Source organism: Mesoplodon mirus (assembly GCF_964341445.2).
Source record: "Mesoplodon mirus genome assembly, chromosome: 16".
NCBI lineage: Eukaryota > Metazoa > Chordata > Mammalia > Artiodactyla > Ziphiidae > Mesoplodon > Mesoplodon mirus.
Window position 1 is genome coordinate 70551933 of NC_138992.1, and position 24737 is coordinate 70576669.

The 24737-nt window shown below is 41.5% G+C and overlaps 2 long non-coding RNA genes across 3 annotated transcripts in view; one reads left to right on the forward strand and one right to left on the reverse strand.

Moving 5' to 3' along the window:
- LOC309791932 overlaps positions 1-24737 on the forward strand; it is a 135475-nt gene that overhangs the window by 93326 nt on the left and 17412 nt on the right. Inside the window, exon 3 of one of the 2 annotated variants that reach the window (XR_014291582.1) lies at positions 22777-22906. This is a non-coding gene — a long non-coding RNA (uncharacterized lncRNA). The remainder of the gene's footprint in view (positions 1-22776; positions 22907-24737) is intronic. The other variant, XR_014291583.1, reaches the window with a different exon arrangement.
- LOC309791931 overlaps positions 23871-24737 on the reverse strand; it is a 59323-nt gene continuing 58456 nt past the window's right edge. The window contains exon 4 of the long non-coding RNA XR_014291581.1: positions 23871-23958. This is a non-coding gene — a long non-coding RNA (uncharacterized lncRNA). The remainder of the gene's footprint in view (positions 23959-24737) is intronic.

Here is a 24737-nt window from a genome sequence, read left to right on the forward strand (position 1 = left end):
TTACTTACCATTACCCCCCGACAGACACAAACTTTAAAAACAAAACCTTTTAAACAGATTAATGCAAGCGCTGAAACAAAACTCGTGTGTGTGTGTATGTAAATTTAACAGATGAGAAAGTATCACAAACCTATAGGGGAAAGAATGGATTATTTCATTAACAAATGGTGGTAAGAAAATGAACGATTTGGAAAAGGCTCAAATTAAAGCCCCATCGTACCAAATTAATTCCACCTAGATTAAAGAGCTAAATAAGAAAGTAAAATAAAATTTAGAAAAACAACTAGAAGAACATAAGAAATATGTTTACTGATTTCAGCATAGGGAAGGCTTTCTAAGCTCCAGAGGAATAGAAGCAATCATAAAGAAAAAAAGGGCAGTAAGTTTGAGTGCATAAGAATACTTTTGAATGTAAAAATGTCATTAACAATGTAAATATAAATGACCACTTGGAAAAAATTGCAACAAATATATGTTTCATACATAAAATATCTCATATATCTCATATATCAAAAGAAATACACTGTCAGCCCAAGGGCAAAAAAAAAAAAAAAGGACAAGCACATGACAAAGAATTCACTAAAGAAAGGTGAATGCATTATAAACCTATTTTTTAAAAATCAACCTCACCTGTAAAGAGATATGTAGTTTAAAATAGTGGATTTTGGCTGAGGGTTTAAATCTACTTAATATCTCATGTTGTTGAGATAAGGTGAGGAAGTGTAACCTTTCTATAAATCTATTTTGCAACATACATTGAGTCATAATATACATACATTTAGACCCAATAATTCCACTTTATGCACCTTATCCTGGGGATATAATCAGATATGCAGATAAGGGTTTATGTACATAAATTCAATTTAGGACCATAGAAACTGTCAAAAATAATGAAAGAATCACATTTTTGTATATAGCCTATAATATTTGTGGCTATTAAAAACATATTTTTGAAGACTACTATAGACAAACATGCTCACAAAATGGTAAGTGAAGAAATAGCAAGATAGCAGATACAGTACCCCCCCATTATAAAGTTTCCATATTTACTGATAAAAAAAGAAACATTAAATATTTTAATGCAATCTTTTTATTGTATATTTCACAGAGCCTTTAAAATTGTCAGAATTCTTCCAACTCTGACATAGCATTATGTGTTTATTTACTTATCTGTATATTATCTCTCTCTCCAATAGAATGTAAGCGCCATGTGGTAGAAAATTTGTCTCTTCTGTTCAGGACTGCTTCCCAATCACCTAGAAGAATGCCTGAATGTCATAGAAGTTCAATAAATATTTGAGAAATAGAAAAATGAATGAACGAATGAATGAATGAATGACATAACCCCCCACATACCGATATGTTTTAAAACATTTTATAAAGCCATGAATTTCATATAAAAATTTATCCAAAAATGTATAGTACACCAAAACGACCTGAGGTTGCCGCTGAGTTTCGATCACATGTCAGCTTAAAGGGACATCTTCAAAAGTATAACTAATCATGGACATGACTTGCAAAGTAGCACTAAATGGGAACTTTTCAGGAGAAAAAAGTTTTCTCTAATTAATTTGCAGTCTAATACTGTTCACTTCTTCTTGATCGTGATCCCTTTAAAAGCTTTGTAGACTTTGCTTTCTTCTGAGATGTTAATGTTAATTATTCTGCTTCTCTTCCTCCTTTCATCAACTTTATAACCACTAATAGAAATATAAACCAAGATCAAGACATAAGTGTTTCATTAGCCTACGATATAAAAAGACTTTTTCAAAGTTTCAAATGAATTTGGCTACCTTTGCTCAGCTTCTGTTCTCTTTCAGTTTTTTTTTTTCCAATTGTGACTTTTGAATGACATCAGTGATAACCTAGCCAAGTTTTATTTGTATTTGTAGAAACAAAAATCATATATGTGCGTGTGTGTTGTGTGTGTACTCTCCTTCCCGAGGAATCTTTATAGAAGAAAACTCTCCCCACTTACATGAGGCTGAGACATAAACCCAGAGTGTTCCTGCCTGATCGAGTGATAGGACCTACAGAGATGGGCAGAATAACCACAAAAGCTACTGGCTGCCAGAATATAGTCTTACATTCTGAAAGTTTTAAAAAACAGTTTTAAAATTTACTTGCACTGATCAGAGTGGAAAAAATAGTTGTTTTTTAAAAACCTCACTTTTATTTATGATTAGAACAGATATATTCACTATATTACAAGATTTACTTCTTCCCACAGTGCCAGTGAAAGTATACCATTTCACTTTGTATTTAAGGGTATTATCCTTGTATTGTTTATCATAATACCATTCTACACCGCTTAAAATTTCTGTGTAAGAAAAACTGCCCTTTACTGAGTAGGTGTGTCTTCACTGTGTTGGATCTTTTTGTTTCCAGGATCCAGATTATCTTTGCTCGAGCCTTTGCTTGATAACTGTTCACCAGAGGCTTCTGCGATGGGTTTCTTTTCTTTCCTCACCCTGATGGACATTGTTCTGATACTTGGCACACTCGACTTACCCTCCATTTCAGCTTCTTGTCTTTCTCAGCCGCCTCCGTATTGGTTTGCAGGGTTCCTCCACATCCCCTTTGTGTATAAGTAGCCAATGCCAAGGGTTCAAGTGTACTCTGCTCATCGGCTCACAAGCATCTTTCCTGGTCCCTGACCTCGTGCCTGACATTCCTAAGTCAGTTAACTCATTTCCGTACTGCCTTAAAGGACCCTGTTAACGTTGGATTTGCTGTGGTCTAGGTTTGGTTAATGGGAAGGTGCTTTCTGTGGTTGGCTAGTGACTGAGGAAGGTTGTATCCATGTGGGAGTGCACTAAAGTCTAAGAGTCCAGGCAGATGGGATAATACCCAGAGAAATCTTGATATTTATAAGAGGGATGTTAGGATGATATTACAATGGTAAAATAGCACATTTCTAGACAATTGGATGTTTAAGGACTGGGTAATGTATAAAGACTAAGGTCAAATTGCAAAAGTAAAAATATTTTACTAAGCCATAAGGATAATTCATTCTCCTTATGTATGTTTTGTAATGTACATCTCAATTTATTTATTTATTTATTTAGATTTATTTATTTATTTATTTATGGCTGCACTGGGTCTTTGTTGCTGCACACGGGTTTTCTCTAGTTGCGACGAGCAGGGGCTACTCTTCGTTGTGGTGCGCGGGCGTCTCATTGCGGTGGCTTCTCTTGTTGCAGAGCACGGGCTCTAGGCACACGGGCTTCAGTAGTTGTGGCTCGAAGGCTCTAGAGCGCAGGCTCAGTAGTTGTGGCGCACGGGCTTAGTTGCTCCACGGCATGTGGGATCTTCCCAGACCAGGGCTCGAACCCACGTCTCCTGCATTGGCAGGCGGATTCTTAACCACTGCGCCACCAGGGAAGCCCCCGATTTATTATTATAAGAGATTGTCACTGATATTTTTACTATCTAATATGCAGGCCAATGTTGAAGTTTTAGAGTTTGTATTAGGATAGGCTAGGTAATGCTGAAAGAACAAATTAACTCTGCACTGCCAGTGGCTTCCCACAGCAGTGTCTTCTTCCTTGTTGACACTTGTTTGGGGGCTGGGGGGAACAGGAGCTGTGTTCCTTCTAGTCACCTAAGGGCCAGGTGAGGAATTGGCACAGCAGGGAGGAACAATGCATGGAGAACTTAGACCTGCTTGGAAGTAACACACGTCTTTTCTGCTCACAGCCCATTGGCCAGAACAACTCACATGGCCCTGCCTATGTAAAAGGGAGCTGGGAAATGTGTACAAGCACAGGGTTATTTGATGAGCAGTCAATATCTATACAACAGCCTACCCTTGTGGTTACCAAAGATGTCTTAACACACATAGAACATACTCAACCCATCTCCAAAGATTAATTTATTCACTACATCTAGCTCCAAGTTTCAGATCTCTAGGTTTTATGGAGTTGTCTTATCCAGATGTGATCCTGTCCTAAAGATGTATTACAATGCAAATAATTTGCAGCCCATCTGCCAACATACCCAACATATAACAGTAAGAGAGAGACAGGGTAACCACAACAAACACTCCCGTTTAGAAAGGGAAGGATGGGAGGATACCTGGCAGTCACTGAGCCCAGTAATTCTGAAATCACACTGAACGGGTGTGGCCAAGACCTCCTACACTGGGGGTTAGAGGGTTTTTTTGATTAGAGTCTTACTCTGGTCTCTGGGAAAAGCTTCTTATTCCTTTGTTCTCTGTGACCCCTGGCACCACAACTGAAAGATTGCTGTTTTTTCCATTATACACCTTGGTCGCATCCAAAATGGGAATTACAGAATATGCCCTTAGTTGAAATTGAATTTCCAATTTTAGTTTCAATTTCTATTTCACTTGGGTTGCAGCAAACATCCAGTTCTTTGAGTAGCAGTATGCACTCAAGAAACCACACAACCACATAGTTAAACATTTATAAATTCCAGCATTTATTTCCTGCAAAGTCTAAGTAAGTAAGCAAGCTGAAAAGGTGGTAAAGTGGTTTACAAACTGTATCTCTGAATTGGTCAGTTTTTCTCTGTCTTGACCACTACCAGATATCTTCTGCTGGTTGTCATTTCAAGGGTTCTTGGAGAGATTCAGGGAACCAGTGTCACAGGTTGCTTCATCACTGCTGTGGCAGGTTGGGTGTATCTTCCAACTGGGACCTGGATGGTATCGATACACCTCACATTCCATTGATTCAAGGTTACAACATTCAGTGTTGCATCGTTAAGCTGGAGTGTTCGTAGATCATTGTATTCTAATCTGTCCTGGGCGAGGTGACCATATGCTCATCAAAGTATCCCATTTCCTTTGGAGTGACGTGGAAAAGCTTAAGATCAAATTAAGTTCACATCTAGTCAATTTTGCATGTAAGGCAGGTGTGAACAAGTGGTTACAAACAAGATGATGCATCCTTTACAATATTTTGGAAGATATATACTTCAACCTCCTTAGGGGATACAGTTTTTCAGACCATTACCTTCCATAGGGGAACAAGGGGGGCACACAAGTTATTTCAGTTCTCTAAGGCTCATGAATTTTTTATTCCAAGTTCATAGGTTTTTTGAAAGTATCATTCTCTGAATACTTCAGAGGTGCCTTGTCTGTCTGGCTTAATCGGTTTCATATTATAATATCCACAGTTGGAGACATAGACTTCAGATCTGCTATATTTATTTGCTTTTTTACCCCCTCAATATATTTTTTACCTCTCAGTATATTTGAGCCTCTCTGGAGTAGTAAGTGGTAAAGCCAGATCCTTTGTCTGATCTTTTTCTGGAAAAAGTCTAAACCATTGAGAGGTTTTAAGTAACCATGAAGTAACATCCTTAATCTGATTCTTGGCAAAAATATCTGTTTTAATGGACTTTTCCTAAAGTTCTTTCTTAATTTTAACTCTTTCTTTGGGAGTAAAAATCAATCAGCTATTCCAACATGGTAAAGTGTTGGATTTCTAGAAGTCTCTATTTCCTTGTATTTCTACTTATAAAACCAGTCATCCTTTTCTTTCTCTCTTTACTATCTTGTAAAACACAACAAATAATAACCAAGACATTCTACCACAAACACTTTGTTTTTCACTCACTTTCCCCTAGAAATTTGAGTTCTTTAAACATGCAAACTTACTAAGTTATTGCAGGTGACAGTTTTGCCACATGTTTTACCACTGCATAACACGGATTATGTTCCTTACCTTTGCTATCAGACTCCTAACCACGTATTGCCAACCATTAAGTCAACACTACACCATTTATTTTTTAATACAGCACTTCACTTCCAGGAGATGGTAGGCTATGCTTCAGTGATAAGTAAATCCAAAGATCTCAGTCTTCGTACAACAAAATCTTATTTCTCATGTTGGAGGCTCAGGGCTGGTTGACAGGCAGACGGGATGCAGGGGAGATTGAAGGGCTCTGCTCCTCAAAGTCAGACTTAGGGAAGTCCCATCATCTGGAAAGCCATCATGACGGGAAGAACGAGGCCATGAGAACGCACACGTACTCTTCCTGCTCTGACCTAGAAGTGACATGTATCACTTCTACTCACAGCCCATTGACCAGGGTCAGTTGTCCGCTCCTACTTGAATGCATGGAGCTGGGAACAAGGGAGAGAGTAGTTGATGTGCAGTAGGATTTAATAGGGAAGTGCAAACCTAAGCTCACTCCCATGCTTGAGAGACTAAAAACAAAGACCTAACAATGCATCATTATACTCTGATACTCATTATACTCTGATGCTCCAGATTCAGAATTCAGAAGAAAATGACTACTGGGCTGATAACTCCTTCTGTATTAGTCAGGGTTCTCCAGAGAAACATTACCAATAGGTTATGTATGTATATACACACATACATACTTATATCTGTATCTACATATCTATCTCTATCTATCTCTATATCTATATCTATACTTCGTGGCCTATGCATTTGAGAAAGAGTCTTTGGGTGAGGAGGAGTGGGGGCAATGCACGTTCACATCCCTTCTACTTCACCACTGCTGGAGCCCTTGACCTCAGTCCCTGACAGTGTCGCTCTTTGTCCGGGGTGGTGTAACCAACTGCTGCTCTGGGGATGGAAATGTCACGCTTGCTCATGTTTTCTGTGTTTGTCTGCATGTTGTAATTGGGCAAATAAATGCTCACTCCAAACTAGTGGTATATTTCTCAAAGTGTTATACTATTTTTGTGATACTGAAGTATTTGCTTTAATTCTAAGTAAAAATTTATATTTAAGAAAACCTATGGAAAGAGAGTCCTATGGGTCCCATTTCCTGTTCCAAGGTTTTGACTCCCAAAACTCTTCCCTCAACTGTTTGAGCCACATGAACTAGCCCATCAAGTTCATTTGAATGGAATTTGAATTTTCATCTTTGCTGTTAAGTAGTTCTAGTTAATTCTACTGATTTCTTTGAAAGAGTTTGAGGAGACCTTACTACTCAGACCATAATTTCTCTGTGAAACCTGGTCCTATGAGAAATGTCTACTTCCCTGAAAATTGGCCCCTTTAGTGAATGCCCAGCCTTAGGAGGAGAAAATAAGAAGTACTAGTGAGTTTAACTGGCATTACCCATACTAGGATTTGTCTATGAGACTTCTTACCATTTAGCCAGCTTACTTTGGGGAATCCCAAACTTCTCCACACAGGTCTCCTCTTTGTTAGGGCAAAAATAAGCAGTTGAGTATTAGAAATTATACACTTTAATTCCCACCAAACCTCTGCAAAATGTAAGTGTCTTTTAGAGAGAGGTTATTCATTTTGTCATAATAACTATGTGTTAGTGTCTTCCACATTGCAAGGAATAGATCCACACTTCATTTACCTCATCAGGTGGGAGCTTATTATAAGTATACACAGTTTACAATAATAATAATAGCTAAAATTTATTAAGCTTTTACTATATATAAGCAATACAGGAAGGAGTTTACAAGCAATATGTCACTGAATCCTCATAGCAATCCCATGACGGGGGTACTTTATTGCCCTCTTTTTACCAGGGAAACTGAGTCACAGAGAGTTTAAGTACCTGGTTGAATTATTTGGGCAGCTGGGGGCACAACCCATGTCTGTTCCCAAGCCCAATGCTCTTAACCATTCTTCTGTGGTACTATGTGAATCCCACAAGAACTGGGGGATGGGGCCTCTTGGAGAACTAAACAGTGTCGTATCTCAGTGTCGCCCTTGTGGTCTCTTAAGCAGCTGCTCTCTTGGCTTCTCCATCCACTCCCTCTGCTTCTACCAGTCGCTTCTTTCTCTCTTCTCCTTTTTATCTCATGACTTCTGCTACTTATCCTTTATGCCTACCGTCACCTCTCTCTGTATCTTTCCCCACTCTGCTTACTGAGATTTTCTCTGTGTGTTGCATTCAAACTTTCATAGAACCACTATCTGATTGGCTTATTCAGTCATTATCAGTTGAGGAGTGTCCTCTCCGGTAAAATTCTTTCATAGGCAGCATGATAGGCTGTCCCACCGCTAGCCGCCTTTTGCTCAGGACCAGCCCTGTTTGAATTGGTTGTGGCCAGGGTGATAGCGGGGTGACATAATTGTAATGGAACACACATCGATACTCTTCTCAAAGGAGAAGATAAGGTGTTCAGAACTTCATGCTTATTAGTTATTTGTTGCTACATGTTCGTGTACCTCTTTGCAAGTTTTAGTAACTAAAAAATAGGCAAACCAGTCACTTATTTGGCATGTTTCTCAGGGTTTGAGATGTAGGATCAGTATATTTTTATGAGTGGAATATCATAAATGTCTGGAGTCAGGAGAGCAGGTTGGAATCACAGGGGATCCGTGGATGCCTTGGAGAGACAGGACACAGCCAGAGGACCTTGAATATCCAGCAGGATGGGGTTAGAAGTATGGCAGACACGCAGAAAGGGATGAACTAGTGAATGGAAGGACACCCTTGCATTAGTCTGCTGGGGCTAATAATAGGGTATCCCAGACTGGGTAGCTTAAACGACAGACATTCATTTTCCCACAGTTCTGGAGGCTGCAAGTCTGAGATCAAGATGTCTGCAGGGTTGGTTTCTGGTGAGGCCTCTCTCCTTGGCTGCAGACAACTGCCTCCTCGCTATTTCCGTGCACATTTGTAGTCTCTTTCTCTTCTTGTAAGGACACCAGTCCTACCGGATTAGAGCCCTCTCCTTATGACCTCATTTAACATTATCTCCATGAAGGCTCTATCTTCAGTACAGTCATTGGCGGGTAGAGCTTCAACGTATGAATTCAGGGGGAGATACGGTTCGGTTGGTAACACCCCCAAACTCTTTCTCTTACCCTTTGGGTCATGAACAGCCCTGCACTCACCCCACTCATTCTTATACAGTCCAACAATTCATGCCTCATTTCAGGAGTGAAGGAAGAGCCACATTTCTTTGATGTTTTCTAGAAATTTTTTGTAATGATGCTATTTATTCTGCTCAAGAGAAAGAAACTGTGCAGAATAAATGGACAAATCCAAGTCTCTGGGTTTAGTCTGGGGAGCCTTTCTAGTTGTCTCCAAGACTGAAAAGCACATGCATCTCTCAAGGGAGGTTTAATGAAAGAAGAGTGAAATGTACATGTGCATGTTGGTCATAAATAACTGCTTCTGAGGGCAAGAGTATTTGAAAGTACGTGATAAAAATTACTCCAAAACCTCTATTTTTGGAACTCTTATATTTGCAAATAAGGGGCTTTGTTGCCATTAATGAAGGTGCAGGGAAATTCATCCCTAGTGTCCTTAAGAAATACCTTTTAAAGTATTTTTACCTTAAAATATGTGATATTCATTAATGCAGATATTTAATGATCTTACTATGTTCATTTATTTTTGTTTCTATTTCAATATAAAACATTTTAATATAAAACTCATGATAAAATAGCTCTTCCATACCAGAAGTCAACAATATGATTTTTTAAATTGGATTCAGCAGAAACTGGATATCATTTTGAATTCCAAAAGAAAAATTCTAATACAAGGGATAAACTTAAGCAAGTGTGTATTTAATTGGGTTCGTTATTTATTTAGCATATGGAAACCTTCCATTTAATTTAAAAATTAATCCTTTTGCCCCATGCTTTGAATAATATGATTAATAATGTATACAGAAAATATTTAAGTATGCTGACTTCTTATCCTATTTAAAATAAGATATTTAAAATTCACTTTTGTCTTCTCTTCATGTAATTTTATGCCTTCATGACAAATACTATCATGCTAGATGCGGCTTCATTTCTTCTAATAAGAATTAAGCAATTTCAAAGTTATTAGTATTATTTCTGAACTTCACAGTAATCTTACCAAAAATTTTATTGAGACTCAGAAAGTGGGTTAAATATCTACTGGGTTCTAAACTCACTGTGTTTAACATATATATTATATACACATATCATAAATAAATAATCAACCAACCATTCAACTTACATATGTATATCTTATTGGACTGATATTTCAAATTTATATCCTTGTGATACAGTTAAAATTTACATCCTTCCAGTTCCTCAAGGGTTTCAGTGGCTATCTTAGTAGGCGATCAGAGGAGAGTTAAGGTTTGGGAAATTAGTGCTGCAAATCGGCTCTAAATGGATTCCAGCCACTGTGAGTTTCCCTTTCTGCAAAATTGGAATACCTGCGGAATTCTTTCTGCAGATCTTTTCAGCAACCACAAGAGTTTGGTTTCTAAATTTGCAATTTGCAAGTCATTCTTTGGGAAGACCATAAGGAAAAAGAGAGAATAGGAAATAGGTCCTTGAGAATAGGAAAGAAGTGAAGGAAAAGGTAGAAAGGAGCAGGGTTTTTGCATGAAGACTTGGGAGAAATGAGGAAACTAAGGCACATCTGGGCCAAAAGCTGGAGGTGGGGTGCAAAAGAGGAGCTGGCTTTGAATAACGAGTCCTGTGGGCAGAGCTGTGTTGTAAGAAGGAAGGAGATTGGGGTTAGGAAACACAATTCAGGTTTTTTAAGCCCCACTTTGTTTCATCCCAAATGTAACCTATATGACCTGCATCACAAATTCTGAATGTAATAGGGTCACCAGACTCCTATGTTACTTAAATATGTCTCCCAAAACCTTGTCAGCAGGAAGTCCCCACTTACCCCAGGTTAGCCAGCCCCCCAGGTTAACTCAGTCCGAAGGGATGGTGCTGGCCCCGCCCCACCCCTAGAGTTACGGTGCAGTTTGATTGGCCGCCCGGGCCAGTGTTTCCCACAGCCATATTCTACCTCTGGGAACCAGTTCCTACACCAGTGGTGTCAGGGAGGGTGCCTGCCCCATCCCTGTGGCCTCTGTCACAAGCAGGGCTGTCTGTGCTCCAGTGCTCAGCACCAGCCTGACCCACAGGCCCCAGGAGCACGGGATTAGGCTGGGGACAAGCACCCTTGTGGTCCAGGGAAAAGACACCTTTAGTGATTCCAAGATGATCTCCTCTTCTGAGGGAGACCCTCTGAGTCATTCCAAGGGGCCCAGTCCTAAGCTTGTGGGAGTTGGAGGAGGGAAGTTGCCTTCAGTGATTCCAAGGCTCCTGCATATATGTATATGCGTGTATATACATAGATAGATAGGTAGATAGATAGATGATAGACAGATAGATATAGAGATATACATATGTAAACTCTCTGATGGCATCCAGCACCACATATAACCAAATTAGTTCGTGGTACTAACACTACCAGAGAACTTGGAAAGTTGTAGCCAACACTTTTAGGTTATAAAAGCAGAGACATTGTGAACATCTGCTTTGAAGACAGGACATACAAAAAAATGTTCACAAAAAGAAGACAAATTTACAAGGACCTTTTTAAAATCATAGTGGAGGTTGAGCCTAAATGTCTTCTAGGAACCCAAGACTGGGTTAGTGCAACAGTCCATGTGATTGCTACTGAGTAAGTGTACAATGACACAGCCTTTGCTTACTGGGTTGTCTTTATTGGTCTGTTCAGTGGACCTAAGAAGATTCATGAGAGAAGAGGCCATTTGGTTTTGCTCACCACTGTGTCCATCAGTACATATTTGTTGGATAAATGAGTTTACCTGAGACCTTGGTAATTCCCTCTAATTCCCCGTAAGAGCTTGATTCCCCCCACAAGGAGCTGTTGTGAAGAATAAATGAAGCAATATATGTAAAGCACATAGCAGGAGCTAACATTTATGGGAGCTGAAAGTGGGAATCAAATAAAAGAGGCATCCCCCCACCCATAGATCACCCCCTTGTACATACACCCTTGGCTGTGTTCTGTATCATGAGGGGTCTCATGGACACATATGTGGGTATCCCACACAGCAAAGCTCATCCACCCTCACCCTGCAACCAACAGCACGGGCATGCTCAGGAAGTAGGACCTTTGGAACAGGTCCACACAAGCCCCAGGTGCAGGTTTGGGGCCATTTGGGCAGGGGATTCTTTCATTCTGGGTACTTGGGACATGCAGGGGGAGGTGGGTGCAGACTCTGGGTGGACATGTCCCTGGGCACCAGTGAGCATTTCATCCCACGGGGATGCTATGCACATGACCAGGGCAAAAGCTCTCATTACCCAGATCTACGGGCAATGTTGGTGCTTCTAGAACACAGCTGGTGCATAGTAAATGCTCTATCAGTGGGGAGAAGGAGGGAAAGAGATAGAGAGCAAGAGATTGAGTGAGAGAGACAGAGGGACTCCTGAGCCAGCAAGACCAGACTTCAATCAGATTGAAGAGACTGACAGATATAAAGTAAAAAGTATGGGGGGCTTCCCTGGTGGTGCAGTGGTTGAGAGTCCTCCTGCCGATGCAGGGGACGCGGGTTCGTGCCCCGGTCCGGGAAGGGACTGTTTGGGATGACCCCTCAGAAGACAAAAAAGGAGTAAACAAAAAATAAGAGAAAGGTATTCCAAATCTGTTAAGACACAGTGACTGAGAAATGGAAAGGAAAGAGACTGAAAAGAGAGTGTAAACCAATGTGAGTGCATATTGATAACAGTGATTGGACCAAGAATGATGGGACAGTATTTTTTTTTTTTTTTGGTGGTACGTGACGCGCAGGCTCAGTGGCCATGGCTCACAGGCCCAGCCGCTCCGCGGCATGTGAGATCCTCCCGGACCGGGGCACGAACCCGTGTCCCCTGCATCGGCAGGCGGACTCTCAACCACCGTGCCACCAGGGAAGCCCGGGACAGTGTATTTTTTAATTTTTTAATACATTTAAAAATTTTTATTGAAATATAGTTGATTAGGGTTTGTTATAATGTGATCGTTTCAGATGTACAACAAAGTGATTCAGTCGTACACAGATGTGTAAATATATATATATTCTTTACACTCTCTTCCATTATAGGTTATTACAAGATGCTGAGTATAGTTCCCTGTGCTGTACAGTAGACCCTTGTTGGTTTTCTATTGTATATATAGTAGTGCGTGTAATTTAATCTCAAACTCCTAATTTATCCCTCCCTCCACCTTTCCCCTCTGGTAACCGTAAGTTTGTTTTCTGTGAGTCTCTTTCTGTTTTGTAAATAAGTTCATTTGTACCTTTTTTTTAGATTCCACATATAAGGGATATCATATGACATTTGCCTTTCTCTGTTTGGCTTACTTCACTTAGTGTGATGATCTTCAGGTCCATCCACGTTGCTGCCGTGTATTTTAATTACCAGTCTGGACCTTGCCCTTCATTCTGTGGTCACCTGCCCTAACTGTTAACGGCTTATTCTAAATGTCTTAGAAAACCACCAAAAGCATTGTTCTCTTAACGAATGTTTAGCTCTGAGTCAGAAAGTGCAAGGAGCCCAGAATTCCGCACACTAAACCCTTCTCTGTTCCCTTTTACGTTCCTATGATGTAATCGTGGATCTTGCTTACGACGTTAATGGCACGACTGGTGAAGAAGCACGGTCGCCTCTTTGGCCAACCCCAATGATCTTTTTGAAATGAAATCATGTGACGTAAGGAAATCTTGCATGAGTAATATGATAGCTACGAGAAAATAATTTCTGAGCATGCCGTAAGATTTTACTAGTGTATGTTAATTTACTGGGTTGTTCTTTTGAAGGATCAATGGCATTTTAAAGGCAAGCACCTTCTACAAACTTATTTGGAAATTTTGACTCTATGCTTACAGAAAGAAACGCCATAACTCAGTCACCTTCCACAGGCTGTTCCCTTCATTTTGCAAAATAAGCAATAAACCCTGTGTGTGTGTGTGTGTAGGGGAGGGTGTTGAGTATAAGACACAAAAACCCAGCTTTCTCCTTCAGCTTGGTTAAATTACTCAACCTCCTGAACTAAGCTTCCCTTTCATAACTCCTTCTTCTAAAATACTTTTGTGATTTCATTCATAGATTTTTAGTTGGTTCTGACTTTAATCTCTCAGACTAATATAACCAAGGCTGCAGTACAAAGGATTCTAGATGGACAGTCAGGATGTGGGTGAGGTAACCCGCGTATGAAACACACTGCTCATCAGTTACCTTGAATAAATCACTCACCTCCACAGTTTTCTCATTTCCTTACTGTGAAAACTGGGTCACAGATTGAAATGCCTTGAGGTGCCAGGCAAGTAATACAAATGCGTGAATGGGTTCAGGGGCCAGGCAGTGTTGATGGTGCAAAGTGTGGTGGACTGATCAGTTTGCCTTTCCTAAAAGCATTCAAAACCAAAGTTAAAGAAATAAAAACAATCTGTAGGCCAGACGAAGTTTGGAGTTCTCCTGTCTGCAATCTCTGAGTTAGATAATAATTCTCTCCCTCTCCAGTTTTTGTAGGTCTGTAGTCTTTGTTTCTTTGGCTTGAAGTCAAGATCTCTCAGCATCAGATTCTCCCCGGATTACAAATTGGGCACCTTTGGAAACTTCATTAATTCTTTTCATCACCAGGGAGCCCTTCCATAAATTACTTACTTGTTGCACTCTTTATGTATTACTCACTGATTGCAGTCTTAAAGCTGTCTGACAACCTTATTCATACTTGGAGAATTGAACAGAGTCTATAATATGAATTTTGAAGACATAAGACACTACAGGTGTTAATCAATTGAAGAAAGTAGCACCAAATTTTAAGTAACTTTATCTGGAGAAAAAGGATGTGTTTTAAGCTAGATTTAAGCCATCCAAACTTAAAAATAATCAGTGATTGTGTCCTCCTTTGCCATGATGTATCTTCAAAATGGAGATAAATTTTTAGGGCTTGAAAATCAGTAGCAGTGGGATGAAGGAGGAAGGTAGCAATTTCCATGCTTCAGTGAAAACATTTGATTCGCTACATGTTAAAGGACACCCGGAAACAAACTGTAATGAGCTCACTGATCAGAATTTGGTTAAGATGGAGGAGGAGAAGAAAGCAAGAAGAGAAAAGCTTAAAGGACTTAAGTATGTCCTTGGTGAAGTGATTCACTGGGTAGAGAACTGGCATTATCAATAACTGTCAAGAAGATTTAAACTCAGGGAAATAGAGCCAATTTCAGCTGGATTAAAGGAATACATCAGTAATGTAAGGAGAATAAATTCAAAGAATGTTTAAACTAATCCAAGCAAATGGCAACAAAATAAAAATAGATTCTTTAAAACAGTGTTGAAAGAAGAGCTCTTATGCCATTTTTTAAATCACCCACTGGCTCTCAGTGCAACACCAGGCATGATCAAGGTACTCAATAAATTACCTGATTGCCTGACATGAGAAATGTTTAAAATAAACCGAATGTTGCTTTTAAAATTTTTTATGCAGAATAATTAGCCATTTCTAATGCTTACAAGTTCAGAATGCCTCTCTCATCACCAGAACAGCTGGCGTCAGCATTTTTTATTGTGCTGAGTAACCACGACGACCCATGAATGGCAGTCTCTTTCCACGATCAATCCATCAATAAAGAGTTAATGGACCCCCTTTTTCATGCCCAGTCCTGAGATAGATTCCTTAAGAGCACTGAGCAGAATTTTCTTAAATAAATTAACTCAAAATGACAATACAGTTATGATAAAATGAAGCATATTTTATGGGTCTTGAAACGTAATCATACCAACTTGAAAAGCTCATATTTGTTATACATGTAAGAAGGCAATAAACCCAAATTAGCTATGTACCTCAGCCATGATTATCATTTAATGTATTTGCAATTAAGAAGGATGCTTAGGTTAGTCATGAGAAGAGGAAAAACTAAACTGGTGTGGAAAGTTTGGTTTTTTTAAATCATAGCTGTTTAAACAGTATACGGAAAATATAGGAGTTGCTCTGTCTTTCAAGGCTGAAGATAATTTTTCCCATAAAATTGTAGTCAGACTGAGACTAAGCACGGGTGATCTAAAGCAAAGAAAAATTTAAAAATAATGGAAGATTGTGTGTATTGGGGTGGCAGTATTTAGGGCTTAGTGAGTATTTTGTTTTACACTGTTTTGTTTCTGTTGGTTTTAATTTTTAAATGTAACCAAGAATATGACACAAATTTGATACAAAATTTATAAGATACTAAATATCTGCTTGAAAGTGGGAGATTTTATTTTTAATAATATCCCTGGATTACATGGATAGTTAGCCTTCTGCAGATACAAAGACAAACCCATACTGCTCTCATCTTTATTCAGCATCCCAGTCCAGGTGGTACACAATGAAGGCTAGAGTGGAGAATGAGGGAACTAAACTCTTGAGAGGGCCAGGGCAGGCATTTTTTCTGCAAGTGAATAAGAATGAAATAAGTGGCTGGGTAAATGGCAATTCCATTTCTACCATCAGCCACCTACTCTTGGCCTGAATGCCTTGTCTGTGTGCTTCACAGCAGTTGGTGGTAGGAGGGGGTATTAAGCAATGAGCATTAGATTTGTTGCAGGGAGGGGGACCCCTTCCAGGGCCCAAGAGTGGGCTCTTGTCCAACACTCAGAAATGAATCGTCTGAGGAGATACACGTGCTGACAAAGCAAAAGACTTTACTAGGAAGGGGCGCCTGGGCGGAGATCAGTGGGGTGAGGGAACCCAGGAGAACTGCTCTGGCGCGTGGCTCACAGTCTCAGGTTTTATGGTAATGGGGTTAGTTTCCAGGTTGTCTCTGGCCAGTCATCTTGCTTGTTGCCCATATCTGGTCTGACTCAGCATCCTTCCAGGTGGCATGTGCATCTCTCAGCCAAGATGGATTCCAGCAAGAAGGATTCTGGGAGGTTGGTAGGATACGTTATGGGCTGGCATCTCCTCCCTCCTTTCCGCCCCTCTCGAATTCTCCTGGTTAGTTTTCGGCGGTAGCACCGTGCAAGCACCGTGTTCCTTGTTGGGACCTCCTGTTGTGAGACAGCTCAGGCAGGTGGTTACCATCGTGCTTGGCCAAGGCGGGTGGTTTTGGTCAGCGGTTCCCTAACAGATCCACCATGCACAGGGCTGCCATACGGAAGCTGCAGTATTTTGACTAGAATCCCAAATGACACTCTATTTTTATTCCATAATAGATATCCATTAAGCACTTAGGATGGGCCGGGCACCTTTTAGACACCAGAAACTGTCAAATAAAAATACAATTCCAGATTTATTTAAGAGAGACTTTATTCAGAAAGATTATTGCAAGGGAGGAAAAGAATTATTGCAGTAGGAGAAGAGGAATATTACAATAGAAAGAAAAGCTGTGGCCATAAGATCTGTGAATACCTCAACGGTTAAACAAGGGTTTTTCTTTTACAGGGAGGAGTGAAAAGGCTAGAAAGAATCTGTGTGGGAGAGTGGGGTGAAGGAGTGGTCTGATCAGACAGTAGATCAGAGAACAGTTTACCCTGCAGCCAACTCATTCTCACCTGCCTGCTGGCTCAGGCTGAGGGTGGGCCACAGTTCAGTGGCCTCGGGGAAGGAGAGAATATTAACCAAAGTTTGGTTAATAAATATTTCGTTCCAGTTGTTCAGTAGAGACGAGCAGTTCAGCTAGTCATTTATAAGGCAAAGAATAGAAACTTGGAAGGTCTGTGTCTGGCCTTGTTATAGGTAAACAAGGGGCATCCATGAACTTTAAGTCATTTTGGGGAAGGATGGTTGTTGTTTTTTTAAACATCTTTATTGGAGTATAATTTCTTTACAATGGTGTGTTAGTTTCTGCTTTATAACAAAGTGAATCAGCTATACATATACATATATCCCCATATCCCCTCCCTCTTGTGTCTCTCTCCCATTCTTCCTATTCCACCCCTCTAGGTGGTCACAAATCACCGAGCTGATCTCCCTGTGATATGCGGCTGCTTCCCACTAGCCATCTATTCTACATTTGATAGTGTATATATGTCCATGCCACCCTCTCACTTCGTCCCAGCTTACCCTTCCCCCTCCCCGTGTCCTCAGGTCCATTCTCTACGTCTCCATCTTTATTCTTGTCCTGCCCCTAAGTTCTTCAGAACCATTTTTTGTTTGTTTGTTTTTAGATTCCATATATATGTGTTAGCATACGGTATTTGTTTTTCTCTTTCTGACTTACTTCACTCTGTATGACAGACTCTAGGTCCATCCACCTCACTACAAATAACCCAATTTCGTTTCTTTTAATGGATGAGTAATATTCCATTGTATATATGTGTCACATCTTTATCCATTCATCTGTCGATGGATAAAGGTTGACAGGTTGCTTAGGTTGCTTCCCTGTCCTGGCTATTGTAAATAGTGCTGTAATCAACATTTTGGTACATGTCTCTTTTTGAATTATGCTTTTCTCAGGGTATACGCCCAGTAGTGGCATTGCTGGGTCATGTGGTAGTTCTATTTTTAGGTTTTTAAGGAACCTCCGTACTGTTCTCCATAGTGGCTGTATCAATTTATATTCCCACCAACAGTGCAAGGGGGTTCCCTTTTCTCCACACCCTCTCCAGCATTTATTGCTTATATATTTTTTGATGATGGCTATTCTGACCAGTGTGAAGTGATATCTCATTGTAGTTTTGATTTGCATTTCTCTAATGATTAGTGATGTTGAGCATCCTTTCATGTGTTTGTTGGCACTCTGTATATCTTCTTTGGAGAAATGTCTGTTTAGGTCTTCTGCCCATTTTTGGATTGGGTGGTTTGTTTTTTTAATATTGAGCTGCATGAGCTGCTTGTATATTTTGGAGATTAATCCTTTGTCAGTTGCTTCGTTGGCAAATATCTTCTCCTATTCTGAGGGTTGTCTTTTCATCTTATTTATAGTTTCCTTTGCTGTGCAAAAGCTGTTAAGTTTCATTAGGTCCCATTTGTTTATTTTTGTTTTTATTTCCCTTTCTCTAGGAGGTGGGTCACAAAGGATCTTGCTGTGATTTATGTCATAGAGTGTTCTGCCTATGTTTTCCTCTAAGAGTTTTATAGTCTCTGGCCTTACATTTAGGTCTTTAATCCATTTTGAGTTTATTTTTGTGTATGGTGTTAGGGCTTGTTCTAATTTCATTCTTTTACATGTAGCTGTCCAGTTTTCCCAGCATCACTTACTGAAGAGGCTGTCTTTTCTCAACACATTGTATATTCTTGCCTCCTTTATCAAAGATAAGGTGACCATATGTGCGTGGGTTTATCTCTGGGCTTTCTATCTTGTTCCATTGATCTATATTTCTGTTTTTGTGCCAGTACCATACTGTCTTGATTACTATAGGTTAGTAGTATAGTCTGAAGTCTGGGAGCCTGATTCCTCCAGCTCCATTTTTCTTTCTCAAGATTCCTTTTGCTATTTGGGGTCTTTTGTGTCTCCATACAAATGGTGAATTTTTTTTTCTAATTCTGTGAAAAATGCCATTGGTAGTTTGATAAGGATTGCAATGAATCTGTAGATTGCTTTGGGTAGTAGAGTCATTTTCACAATGTTGATTCTTCCAATCCAAGAACATGGTATATCTCTCCATCTGTTTGTATCATCTTTAATTTCTTTCATCAGTGTCTTAATAGTTTTCTGCATACAGGTCTTTTGTCTCCTTAGGTAGGTTTATTCTTAGGTATCTTATTCCTTTTGTTGCAGTGGTAAATGGGAGTGTTTCCTTCATTTCTTTTTCAGATTTTTCATCATTAGCGTATAGGAATGCAAGAGATTTCTGTGCATTAACTTTGTATCCTGCTACTTTACCAAATTCATTGATTAGTTCTAGTAGTTTTCTGGTGGCATCTTTAGGATTCTGTATGTATAGTATCATGTCATCTGCAAACAATGACAGTTTTACTTCTTCTTTTCTGATTTGGATTCCTTTTCTTCTTCTTCTCTGATTGCTGTGGCTAAAACTTCCAAAACTATGTTGAATAACAGCAGTGAGAGTGGGCAGCCTTGTCTTGTTCCTAATCTTAGTGGAAATGGTTTCAGTTTTTCACCACTGACAATGATGTTGCTGTGGGTTTGTCTTATATGGCCTTTATTATGTTGAGGTAAGTTCCCCCTATGCCTACTTTCTGGAGAGTTTTTTCAAAAATGGGTGTTGAATTTTGTCAAAAGCTTTTTCTGCATCTATTGAGATGATCATATGGTTTTTATTCTTCAATTTGTTAATATGGTGTATCACATCGATTGATTTGCATATATTGAAGAATCCTTCCATTCCTGGGATAAACCCCACTTGATCATGGTGTATGATGAAGGATGGTTCTTTGCAAGCAAATCATTTCTCAAATACAAAGGATGGGGGGATTTCTTAGACTTTACTGTTTTCCAGGCTCTCAAGCGTCAGGTAAAGTTCAACACTGTCAGGGCATGTCAACAAAGTAGACAAAGTGGGTCCTCACAGTCAAGGACCTGAGATTCCATGGGATGAAATGAACAGGGACCTCTAGGCCTGTCCATTAATATGGTCGCTTCAGATCCTGCTAAGCCTATGAAGAGAAGAGGAGGATATGACAATGGTGGGCAGTGACTGGTAGAGGAGGCCTCTGACGGTGGAGACAAGAGAAGGCCTCCTAGAAGACATGCCATTTGAGCTGAGAATTAAGTGATGCAAATGAGCCATCATGGCAGCTAGACCATCCTGAATGAGGTAGGGAACAGGAATGAGACTGGAAAGGAAAGCAAGGCCAGAACAGGTGGGACTGGCAGGTAAGGAGCCTAGACTCTGGTTGCTCTGCCGAGGATGGACAGAGCAGAGGGAGAGCGAAGACAGGGAGGCATGTAGGAAGGGCCCGGTAATTCTGCAGAGCTGGAATGATGGTCTGGACTGGGGTTGTGGTATTGGGATAGTGAAAAGTCATCCAGTTCAAGGTATGCTTTGGAAGTAAAGCTAATGAAATTTAGATAAGGCATGAGGAAATGATAACAGCAGCAAACCCTTCCATAGAACCTACAACGCTCTAGGCACCGCTGTGAGTACTTGATGTGTACTAACACATATTTTATCTTCCCCCAAAAATATGAAGAGATAGGTACTGTGTGCTTCCCATTTTCAGATAAGGAAACTGAGGCACAGAACAATTAAGTAATTTATCCAAAGTCACAGAGCTAGTAAGCGGCAGAGCTGAGATTTGAACCCTGGTAGGCTCCAGGGCAGAGTCTAGCATACATGGTTCCTGTGCTTTTGATCTGAGCTATTGGTCCTGCCATTGGTTGAAATATGTAAGGCTCGGTGGGAGGTGGACTTGAAGAGGAGACCAATGGCCATGTTAATTTTCTAGTACCTGTTAGATAACCAAGTGACAGTACTGAAAATTTAACTGGGTGTATGTTTGGAGCTCGGGGAAAGTTTCAATTCGGAGCTGTAACTTCCAGCATCTTCAGCATATACATGGCATTCAACACCACAGGGTTAAATGAGATCACCTCAGGGTTTGGGGGTGGGAGAGGAGAAAAAGACAAGATCTGCACCCTGGGCAGGGCAGAGGTGTAGAAGCTACACCACTGGCTTTGAGCCTCTATTCGAGTTTTCCTGATTTCGGCATGAGGATATCTGTTCCGATGCCTCCTTCTCATACTCCTGCAGCTTGAAAAGAAACTTTGAAGTAAGCGGAAAGTTCATTTGCAGTTTATTTGGGGCAGACTATCTCTCTGTGTGTAGACGACGTCATTCTTGATCACTCTGAGGACGACCGCTTGCTCAAGCTGAGATACCGCTTTGTTGACATGTAGGAGGCCTCCTAGCACTGGAGCCCTGGACTGTCGGGAATCTAACAGACCGAGCTGCACTTTACTAAGCGGTGTCGTATCTCCCGTCCTCTGGGACCTTCACCCCCACCCCATGAGGGAAGCAGGCCACTGACGATGATGACCCTCAGCTGGTGAGAGTCTAATGTCTGAGAGACAATTACTTGCTTAGGGCTGTACTGTTGAGTAGCAGAGCTGGGATTCAGACCCACATCATGTGCTACCAAATCCTCCGCCCCCTTCAGCAACACCAAGCCTGCTCGGCACAGCCAGTGTGCCTCATTACAACGTTTGCAGCTCCCATTCATTGTGTCAAAAGACAAAGGTAGAAAATGCAAACATTTAACTTTCTCTCTCCTACTAGCCGAAATGTCTAAGGGTTGCTAATATTGAATCCCAGGACATCGTGGGTTATAGATAAGAGCCCATAAAAGGAGTCGGACAGGAACTGGGCAGACGGCCAACGTTTGCAGAGGGAGATCGGCTCAGTAGGGCTTCATTACTTTGTTAAACATGAATTCTCCAAGCATGAAGCACACTCATTTTCATATGTAAATATAAAACTACGTGTAAAAGTCAACTAAAAATAATCTGTGGATTTTTTTTACCATAATTGTGTATTTGCGATATGACAAATAATTGAGAGTTGATATTCAAAGAAAAGCATGTAGGTAGAAAACAACAATATGTAAAACCCACCCCCCTGTCCTCTGTGTGCTGGTGAAATGGGCAGGGACTTTTAGCAGAAATCTTAGGCAAATTATAGCAGATACGAGTTGGTTTTTAGTACCTGTGCCAGCCAAGCTGACTATTGAACAAAGGGTTCTTCTGGGTCATTTTTCACCTGTCGAGATTCCCGGGGAGGTGTCTCTCTCTTGCTCCTCCTCTTCCAAACGCCAGCTGGTTCAGTCACTAGCACGTTCATGTACCTTCCTGCCTTGAGACAGTGCAGCACAGCAGGTTTCACTACATTGCCAGTAAGACCATCTGAAATCGCTGGTGCCCCCACCCCTTGCAGCACCTCCAGCGGGAACAGGCGGTGACGGGCTTTCAGAGCAAAAAGTGCTGTTGGCTGCTGTTGCTCTGAACCCTGTGGCAGACACCCGTCAGGAAAGGGCAAGTCAGGGACAAGGAACCAGAGGGTGAGAGCACCCAGAACACTGGCCACCCTGTCACCCGACACTGCCTGCAGCCTGGGAGGCCGAAAATCGTATACAAGGGGGAACTTGTCTAAACGCGAGATGGGCTCTGGTTGGCAGAGGAAGGCCACCTGATCTCTATCTTTCCAGATGCTGATGTCAAAGACAAGTTCAGCAGATGTGCTCTCACTGACATGATGCCATTCTCTGATCTCAAAACAGGGAACAAAATCCCTCTGAATTCTCACCAGATGTGCCTGTGAACCCGTACAGCTGATGGGTGAGTACTATCTTCCTGGACAGTCAAGCAGCATCCTACGACATGCTTTAAAAACACAAGGCAGGGCTTCCCTGGTGGCGCAGTGGTTGAGAGTCCGCCTGCCGATGCAGGGGACATGGGTTCGTGCCCCGGTCCGGGAGGATCCCACGTGCCGCGGAGCGGCTGGGCCCATGAGCCATGGCCGCTGAGCCTGCGTGTCCGTAGCCTGTGCTCTGCAACGGGAGAGGCCACAACAGTGAGAGGCCCGCGTACTGCCAAAAAAAAAAAAAAAAAAACAACAAAAACACAAGGCAGTGAGAACCGCTGTCAAAAGGTAAAAGAAAGACAAGAAGCAGTGATCTGACACAACAGGAGAGCATCCCTTGTCTGAAAAACGTGAACTGTGGCATCCTCCCTCTCGCCAGGGCTTTCCGTCTCTCTGGATTGGTGCAGTGGACGAGGATGTTGTGCAGAGACCTCTCCTGAGCCCCAACCTGGCCCCAAACTATATCCTTTCTACTCTCCTCTTTTATTTATAATTCCTCTGAAATTAGCTTTATTATTCAAGGGATAGTTAGCCTGTATGGGATTCTAAAACAGCATGGCTTAGCCAGTGCTTCACAACCTCTTTCACGTCGGCACACTCAGAACAAATGACAGCATTTGGAAAGCACAGCAAGGGAAATGGATGAGGCTGGTCAAGGGTCCCTGGGCCACCCCTGGGAAGCAGTATCTGAGCACACATCACTTGGAAGCACTGACTTAGATCACGGAGCTCAAGCCACAGGTACTTGATACTTTTAGGACAGGAAAACATGCAAGACTCACTTTTATGATATTATCAGGGCGCCAGAATGTAGATTCTGGGGTCCAATACTTCCATCCTAGAGCTACTGAATCCAAATTCAGGTAGTCGGGGAGATCTGGGGATTTGAATTTATGCAGGCTCCTCGTATCATCTTCATGCGGGTTAAGCCTGCAGACCTCTGTGTTTGGTGTCTCCATTCTCATCTCCCTTACTTCTCTCCTGTATCCACTTCCTGGCTGGGGTGTTTCCTCTGGGGAGCTGGCACCTACACGTTAAGATAGTAGAAGACAGAAGAAAGAAAAAAGACTCAGCAGAATTAAACGCAGAACTTGGGTGCTAAGAGGCTGTCGGTACGTTTGAGCTGGACCAGGAGGGACCCCTCACTTTATACACAAGACCCGAGGGCCCTGAAGATCAGAACTCCCACCCCTCCCCCAGCTCTTATTAACCAACAGCTTCACCAGAGGCGTAAAGAAAGAAATGACGCATCCCTGGCATGGCGACGTGGGAAGGAGAGAGGGGGGTAAAACTACTTCCTCCCACTCAGCTGGTGTATGGGAAGAAGAGGCCAGGAGAACAGCTGCTTGCTGGCAATCTAAAGGGAAAGGCAGAAAGCGGTTTGGTTCCTTCCTTTGGACTGTGCATTGGCTTTATCACCTAATAGTCAGATGTGTTTACAGGCAAATGGGCTCTCAGACGTCCCTGACCTTTCAGATGTTAGAGACACAGCCAAGGGCGCCACTGTTAATCTAAGGAAGCAATTCTAAGCACTTTGCTAACTCTCTGGCTATTCATATCCTTTATAAAAGGCGGGGGTTGGACACCCTGATAAGTAAGATCTAGCACGTAAGTGCACAGATAATGATTAAAAACAGGGACCTGCCGCCCCAGGTTAGCTGGGCGAGGGGGCAAGGGAAAGGCGCCCTCACACTGACAGCAAGAGGAGGAGGAGAAAGCAGAAAAGGGGGCTCAGTCGTGTGCTCTGGGCAGAGACCACATTCGTGTGAAGGGAGGGATCAGGTGGGCGTAGAGTTACTGCAGAGC